The sequence below is a fragment of the Etheostoma spectabile genome, chromosome 21, assembly GCF_008692095.1.
Source record: "Etheostoma spectabile isolate EspeVRDwgs_2016 chromosome 21, UIUC_Espe_1.0, whole genome shotgun sequence".
In the NCBI taxonomy this organism is placed as follows: domain Eukaryota; kingdom Metazoa; phylum Chordata; class Actinopteri; order Perciformes; family Percidae; genus Etheostoma; species Etheostoma spectabile.
The window spans coordinates 8865144-8874433 of NC_045753.1; the positions used below are offsets into that span (position 1 = coordinate 8865144).

Genomic DNA, 9290 nt, shown 5'->3' on the forward strand with positions numbered 1-9290 from the left:
GCAAGAAACTGCTCGAGAGAGACGTTGTTGGCTCGAAAATCCAAGGCCAGCCCATTTTCCACTGCAGCAGAGCTCCACCAGACCTTGTCCCCTGAAGTCTGTGTCAACCAGAACGGTTTGTCGGATTCTGTCTGAAATGGCCTCCATGGTCGATCAGTGCCCAGAAGCCAGCAAAACAAAAGACAATTGAAAAACCGTGTGGCATTTGCCAAGGCCCACAGCCCTAAAGAGATGGACGCTGGAGAAGGGAAGAAAGTGGATTTTTCAGATGACTTTCTGTGAATTACACCACAGTTGCCGCAAATATTGCAGGAGACCTACTGGAGGCCCGCATGGATCCAAGATTCACCCAGAAACAGTGAAGTTTGTTGGTGGAAAGCTGGTCTGGGTAACATCCAGTATTGGGGTGTGCGAGAGATCTGCAGGGTGGAAGGCAACATCAATAGGCTCAAATACCAGAAATCTAGCTAATTCTTATATTTCCCAACCATAAAAGAGGCCAATTTCCAGCAGGATGGTGCTCCATCACATACTTCCATCTCACTTCAAAGTCCTCAAGGCGAAGATCAAGAGCTCCAGGATGGCGGCCCCGTCACCAGACATGAACATCGTTGAGATATGTGGGGGAGGATGAAAGAGGAAGCATGGAAGACCAAACCAAAGAATTGATGAACTCTGAGAGCATGCAAGACTGCTCTCTAGCTATCCTGATGACTATCAACAACCTGGTATGAATCCTTGCCAAACCGCATGGGCCAGTCTTCACAGCTCATGGAAGTATACAAGATATTAAATTTGGATCTCACAGCACCACTATTAATTTGACATATTTTGGTATTTGTAGTAAATTTGTTCAATTTCGTATAGACGACAAAACTTTTGTTGCCAAAATTTGACCTTTCTTGTCTTGTTAAATATTAAATCGTTTTTAGTGAAACTAATTATTTCAGTACATTGAACATCATTGGGAGGGTTTTAGCTTTTCATATGAGCTATTTCTTACACCAATTGATTAATAAAAGTCAGGTTAATAGAGGTGTTTCTACAAAATAGAATAGCGACAAGACTTTTCTCAGGGACTGTATAGTATGTCAAAAAAAGTCATATCATAGTATGTCAAAAAAGTCATGTATAGCATGTCAAAAAAACATACGTTGAAAAAAGTCATAGCATAGTATGTCGAAAAAAGTCCTATCATAGTCAGTCATTAAAAAAAGTGTCATAATGTCTTGTATAGTATTTCAAATAGTTATAGTATGTCAATAGAAAAGTTAAAAAAGTTATTGTGTATGTGTTCCAAGTATGATCTCATTAGGTTTTTTTAAGAGCTGCATTTTCACATCTGAGCCTATTCAATCCATAAACATGACTGTGGTTGAAGAGATTGGTTAATAAATAACCATAATATCCTAACTTAAAACAGACTATTTGTTCCTGTGTTTTTGTTTAAGGCATATGTGGGTATGCTTTACCTAGTCCCCCCCCCCCCCCCCTACTTTATGAGCAAGGAGGATTATGGTAAGCAAAAACAAACCACATTAATTATGTGTTCAGCTGCTCAGGCTCTTATTAGGAACGTCATCATTTCAGGATGGTATCTGCTTCTTACAAGTTAAATCTCTCTCACATCTGTGCAGTAAAATGAAGCTACAGCCAGAAGCATTTAGCTTAGAATAAAGATAGCTGCCTTATGTACTGCACAGACCAAAGTAAAGAACAGGTTTCTAAAATGTCAAACTATCCTCTTACCTGAAAAAGCATTTGAATACTTTGCACATATATTTAACAAAGTTTCCATATTACCCATTTACATGCCGACAAAAGTGATCATAGAGGCAGCAGAAAATAAAGTACACAGTGTTATTTATGACTAAAAACAATCAAGATGGCAATTTAAAAGACAGAAAGAAATAATCTCCATCACCATGTTAAATATTTTATGACAATACAGTATAGAAAATGTTGACCAATTAGAATAAAGTATTCAACAAAGCTTTAATGTTTTACCATTTTTCCATCAAAGGTTTGGCAGAACAAATGAAGTGTCTATCTTAGTCAGTACACCCCAGTTTGTTCGCCTGTATAAAGCGTGAAGCACGGGAGATCTTTAGCGTCGTCTGAACGCGCGGGAGATTCTCCAAGCGTTGGGCTCCTCGTAACGGTTGTAGAGAGGCTCCAGTTTCTGTTGCCTCTTCTGCCTGCTGAGGCGTGTGGGATCGAACTCTGTAGAAAGCCGGCGCAAACTCCACCAGCCAGCGAGGGTCGATGTGGTCACCTCCGCATGTACTCCTTGGTGGTCAGCACAACTCATGGTACACAAGCTGCAGGAAGTATAACAGGGACAAATAGACAAAATATTGATAAGGCGGCAACTAAAGATCATTTTCATTAACAATACATCACTAAAAATCTGTAATCAGTGAACATTTGATTTAATTAACAGTTTATCCTTTCGTCCATCGACATAAATTTCAGCAATGATCATGACTTCCTAGAAATCCATACAATTATAGACTCATTCTACAGAAAGACACGTTCTAATTAAGGCCTAAATAACATTTGTGGATACAGACTGAAAGTCAGATATGACATGACAATCAGTCCTCAGGATTTCAGCACTAAAATCAGGATACATTCTGGCTGGCGGTTGAAGAGAGTGCTGGAGGGGTGGAGGTACACCACCTGCTGGTCAATCAGGGTACGGTACCCATCATGAGGGTGCTTTCTGGCAGTGTTCCTGAAGAAACCGCTGAGATAGCTTTCTGGACCCGCACCGTAGCTGCTACAGGAGACGACGATAACTTGTGTCTAGGAATATATGTGTCGTTAAATATTTGGACACCATAAATGATAGGGATTTGTAAAACTGTATTCAAATTGTAGTTTCTCTCACAAGACATCAAAAAGTTGTTTGATTGAGGTTAAGTACTGGTCCTCAATTCCTCATTTAAATACAATGCTGCATCTTTCTATATATTATTACCATGATTACATCTACAGTTATTTCCACACCACACTATATGAGGTTAAATGCAGTCTGAAACCCTGAAATATGCAACGTAAATCAAGAAATGATGACACAGTCAAATTGAATACGTAGAAGAATACTGTCCCATGATGTATCTTGCTTGCGTATGTCCTGCGCTCTCTTTAAGGAGCGGGCTTGGAGGAAGTTCTCGAAAACACCAGGGGTTGGAGAATTGTGTGTCTTCCACCGAGTTGTAGACAGCCAGCAGCGTAAGGTGGTCTCCCTAGGAGAAGAACTTTGTCTTTTTCTGGTCAGCCTGGGCCTGTTTGTCCTAAAAATGGAAGGATTGAAAATTAGTTTGTGTGTGCTTTTTGACAAGCATAGAGTCTGATACGGTTATTACACAAAGGTTTTAAGCATGGCCTTGAAATGCTTATTATGATTCCCATCACAGATTTGGAAAGTAATAATATGTTTGTGTATAGAAGTAAGTCTAGTCTAATGTGGTCAGTATCGTGTGATACCACATACCTTTGGTCTGTAAAAGATGTTCTGCACAGACAACATTGACACGATGGTGAGCATCTCTTCACTGCAGCCCAGATGGACGGACATGATCAAAATCTTACACAGCATGGGTCCAGAGAAACTCCGCCATCTGAACCACAGAGACAGGTGTAATCAAATACAGACAGTATGGAGATGAAGGGCAACCAAAATGCACAACAGAGAAATGTGGACACAGTAATCACGGTTTTTAAAACTTGGTCATTAAAACACTTGCACAGATATACGCATAAATACAGCGGTATCGTCGGTTACAATGCAACAATTTGGGCTGAGGGCAGACTATTGTCCTCACCCTTCTCCCAGCGTGTGAGTAGCCTTATCATCAGAGTCCCAGAGTGTAGAGCTGCTCCATGGCTGTGATCAGAGTCTCCATGGGGGAGGGTCATGAAGTTAAAAGGAGGAGGTCATTTATACCCATGGCCTGGGAGGGGAGGAGAACAAAGGGGGATAGTAAGAAAAACACAGTGACAATAATGGTGAGCCTAAAAGAATATAATAAACTGGGCAACAGAGTCATGAATTGTGTCAGATTAAAATCTCCATATAAAAAGGCAAAGCACACCCTTGCTTATGTTATCACAACCCCAAAAGCAGTTAGACAGATGGAACGGTATTACGTAAATACCTTCAGAGACAGCACAGTGCTGGCCAAGTTGGTTCTCTTGTCTCAGGCACGTTGGTGGTCAGCATCTGTCTCTGTAGGCTCTCTCGGTGTAGAGCCTGTAACACTTCCCTGGGCCTGTTCGGCCGGTCGACCCGACCTTTGTTGGCCTGGGCCTGAAAACATCAAGGGTTTTTAAAGGAATTAGTCTTTCAATTAAATCTAAACAATAAGGGGGGGGGGGTGAAAATTAAATGGATATACCTGTGATATTGGAGTCACACAAGCTGGTCGATGCCGTCTTGGAATTATACACGATCGTTTAACAAAGCCAGGATCACCACGTAGTAGATTCCATCAATAGTGAGAGACGTCTCAGCAATGTTTGTGGCAATGATGAACTGGGGGTAAGCAGCGAGGGGGGGAAATGAGAGGATCAGAAATTAATTACTTTAGGTGAATAATTGTTCTGTGCTGAGCTTTAGACAAAAAAGCAAATGCATTTTGGAACCTAAGAAGTAAAAGAACTGGTTTCTGGCTCTAAAAATGCCTTAACAATCCTACAACTCCACTTATCCAGTAGAGTGTATCAACTTTCTGCTGCCTAGGGAGCCAGCGGTCAAAGTTCTTGTCTGCTCTCACGGGCAGGGCAGAGTACACTGGCAGAATAATCAGCTCGGGAACATTCGGCCCCAGTGACTTCATTCTTCATACAAGATCTCACAAGCGGTGTCGATCTCTTCCTGTCCAGTCAGAAACACCAGGACGTCACCTGGATTAAGAACAGGGAGAAAATTAATGTGTTTTTTTGTTTTTTTTAACATAAAAGCCAATTCAAATATAGTTGTGCTACAGAGCATGACTAGGTTTAAAGTAAGTATAAAACGCTTAAAAAATCCCCACTTGTCCCTCGGACTTGACATTCAAGACGGTGAAAGGAAAATTGGTTCTGACGCAGCCGTACCTGGGGGCTCGGTTAGATGGATCTGCAAACAGTGATGAGACTGGCATCCATTAGTCGGTCTCAGGTTCTTTGGTGTAGAGAACCTCAACCGGGAAAGTCCTTCCAGGGATGGTGAGATGGGCGCTTCGTAAAAATACTGGGAGAACTTCACGGCGTCCGTGTAGCAGAGGACACGTCAGTTTCAAGTCCTTGCGTTCTGTATCGTCTAAAAGAGACAAGGAGGCTGTTGTATGAGAAAATGTTGCAATGAATTCACGTTTTTTTGAAATATGTATGAGTTGTAATATACTTCTTGAGCAGCCGAAAGAGCACGTCGGTGTGGATGTTCTCCATGGGCCTCGTCGAGCATAATGAGGGATAATACGAGTCTGGGTGCAGCAGACATCCCTTGTAGCATACGCGGGTCATGTACTTGATTACTGTCTCAGTACTGGTGCAGTCTCAAAGCGATCGTGTAAACCACCTAAATGAAGGTTTAAAAAAAATAAATGAGAGGAAAGGCTCTCAGTAAAATTTCTTGTACATATTAAAAAGTATGATCACCTCTTGTCTCGACAGCAACCATACTCCTCAGAGACTCTCTTGGCCATGCATGGCGGCCACACGACGGGGCTGCGTGCAGCCGATCTTGCCCGGGAGGTGTAGCCTGCCTCCGCCAGGTACTGAGTGATCTGCGTGGTTTACCAGAACCGTTTCTCCAATACGATCAAGATCTGATTATCGGGACAGCCTGTCAAGAGGGAGAATTAACTGGTAGTATCAAAGTGCAACCATTCAGCCCCAGATTATTTGTTGGGATGGATCGATCCTAACGGGATGGATAAGAGCATAATCGCTGGGTCCAAACTAGTTTAATGATAGCCAGACAGATTCTTTGGGCTTGTGAGATGGTTAGGAGGAGAAAAAAGTGAATATGTACCGTCTGCAACACTGCTGTATACTCCATAATTTAATGCAACGTTTCGACCCTATGGGCATTTGAAAAGATGTCATATAAACCAAATTGGATGTCTACCAGGAAAAGGTACTTGGCTTCTGGAGGGTTTTGGAGCTTGTGCTGGGAAGAGACGTGATGAGGGCTTATGTTGTCATTTATAGATTTGTATCTTGGTTTATGTTTATTGTCTATTTTGTTAACCTTTTTGTATGATGACTACTGTAGGTACTGTGTCATCTTTCCTGATTTTGGCTGGGGTCGGGTGATGACAGGGGAGGGGGGTATGTTCCTGTTGTGTAGTTAAAATAAATAAAAAATGTTAACCACAACACAACAAACAAAAAACATGGGTGCATGATGGCATATGTTGTAATTGGGATGTAGGTCTTGTCGAACACCTAGACTATTCATAAGTCTCTGTTCAGTTTCCTATCATCTCTCCATGCTCGTACTGAACAAGCTCTGCCTTAAGCTTGAAGATAGGCAGACCTCTCTCTGCGCAGGATGGAAAGTTCTGTCTTCTTGCCATACGCACCTGGTCCTCCGAAGGCATATCTTTTCCACTCTGGAGATCGACAGGCATAGCGCCGATGCATCTCATGTGGCAGCAATCTGCTTCCTCATCTGTACAGGAACAAGGGACTAAGTAAAGTTCCGGCAACATCCTATATTTTTCTAATCTAGATTAACTGCAATGATAACGACATCCTATCAAGATTTTGTTGTATTAAACCAGAGTCAGAGGTTAGTGACCAGGACTGAAGGAACTTGTAAAGCCTCCCAATATCCCCTCAGGCTACAGAATGCAGAGTCACAGGGCATTAGGACTCTGTGTCCAGCGGTAAACTCATGGGGGAAGCTAGATATCATCTCCAGTCCTGCTGTGGTAACAATGTAACATGTATTGGCTGGCACAAGACAGATGGTTACATTCATTTTCCGACCCAACCAGATTGACTTGTCCTATAATTAATTTACGGGTGAACGGTTTTGTTCCACCAATGCTTGAAAATCACACAGACAGGGTGTCACAGCCTCATCTAAACGTGAGGGCTGGATCATTACAAGTGTGTTGTCTCAGTCCCTACAATCAGGCATGGGTTATCCAGTTCTTGTGGAGACCCGTAGGGATGGGTCCAACTCTGCCGCGGGCAATGGCGGCTGTTCAGTTCTCTCCTCTCCTCGCAAGAGCGCTCTGCATCTGGATGCTTGGGACAGGGAGCCGTCTGGATTTGATGGACAAAATGGAACATTATTGGTAGGATGATAGAGACACTAAACACGTCCAGGTATTCTAATGTACATATTTAAATAAAGCTCAAACAACGCCAGCTACTGGCAATAAAAGTAACAGCAGCAGGTGCTGGTAGCATTGCAGATGGGCATGGGACATCTACAGGCAAGGAGAGTATTGGCTGCTATAATTATTAATAACGTCCTACATGTGCAGTTCTATAGCTGCGTTAGTGTTTGGGCGTTGTCTGTCTTTTCAACTGTATTTTACACACTTCATGAATAAAGATAAAAATACTCAATACAGTTTAATAAATAATTACACTCCTCTGTCATTGAGTGTCATTGTGTGATTTCTCTCCGCCATAACATTTATTCACATAGGGGGAATTAAGGATGTGAGGCAGAGGACAAAGAGGGCACGTTTTTTAACTTGGTGCTTGCATATTCCTAACTATAAATTTTGAGGTTGTTTAGTAGTAGAATAGTGAGCTCGGACAGGGAAATTTGAAAGTAAAGAGTAATTTTAAAAGTCACCTGGCATGAAAATTTCACTTTTGAAGTTTTTAACATTAATATGAGTTACGTAAACTCAGTTCCTGGGCTTTATTTAATACATATCAAGTATGATCTGCATAGATCTACCCACACCCACAACAACAAGTCCAAATGTATACCTTTACTATTTGACTGGGCTCATGGTCGTGCTCCATTTAGTCTGTCCCCTCAGGAATGGTTGGTTCCTCTCGACTAGATCAATCTCTAATCTATATCTGTGGAGGAAAAAGATCCTTATCATGCACATTACTTTGTTTTGTTTTTTTAGCAAAAAAGCGTGAGAATAAGCGAAAGGTTTACCTTCATCATCATCTTTTTAGGAAGGATCCGCTCCTCGTCAATTCTGGGAACTTCTTGTAGGAGTACGTGGCTGCAATCATCTGAAGGGGAACATGTTTCTTTTAACGGAATGGTTATAAACAAGCAAGGAAGACATCAGCTTACCTAAATTAATCATTTACATGAATGAGTTTGAGGAATACCTGTTAATTTCCCATTTCAAGGTCAGTTATCTTGGAAAGCCGTTTGCGTTCTGTTGGGTTTTCCTCCGTGTCCACCACGCTGGCTTCAACAGGGCGGTCGGGGTTCCTCAGACTTCGTCTCCGACGCAGTCTCCAGATTTCTTCTCGACTTGGGGTTCAGGTCCCCCCCGTCTCTTGGTTGACTCCTGACAACATGAAACCATTGACCACTTATTTAGTTTTTTTTTTGTTTTTTTTGTTTGGGGGAGGAGGTCCCTTTCTCAATAGTGGACAGGAAAGGGGAGACAAAGAGAAGGGATGACCGCAGCAAAGGGCCGCATGTCAGACTCCACCCTCCACTGGGTGAGCTAGAGGCGCCCGACCACTTAATTGACATGTTGAATGCATTGTAACCGCAAAGTACATTTATTTAAGTCATGTCTAAAAGTGGGACAAAATGCATGATATGATCCCCTACAAAACTAACTAATAAATAAAAAAGTGATGTCACCCACATTGCTTAGAGCCACCTTTATAGTCCCTGCACACCAAGCCGCGGCCAGAATATGTGGTCAAACATTAGCACGGGAAACACAACACAAAGACTACAGCCGATGGCAAAGTTACCACGTAGTTCTACGCCTGCGGGACGGAAATGATTCTCCATACCAGCAGGCGGCAGTAATATCTATATTCAAAAAGGGATAACAGGTAAAAACGTTGCATATACCCACAACAAACAGAGTTTGCTTGTGCAGACCCCGGTCCCTCTGTTCACTACTGAAGGACGACAGCGGACACCGGGAGACCAGGGACGGTCCTCTCAGGGCTGAATGAGTCGACGACGGTACACGATCACGACCTACTGGAGCCCGCATGGATCCAAGATTCACCCAGAAAACAGTGAAGTTTGTTGGTGGAAAGATCATGGTCTGGGGTAACATCCAGTATTGGGGTGTGCGAGAGATCTGCAGGGTGGAAGGCAACATCAATAGTCT

At 42.6% G+C, this 9290-nt stretch overlaps 1 pseudogene; it reads right to left on the minus strand.

Annotated features, from left to right (window-relative positions):
* Positions 1–2090: 2090 nt before the first annotated feature.
* LOC116671594 (ATP-dependent RNA helicase DHX8-like) lies at positions 2091–9170 on the minus strand (annotated as a pseudogene).
* Positions 9171–9290: the final 120 nt, after the last annotated feature.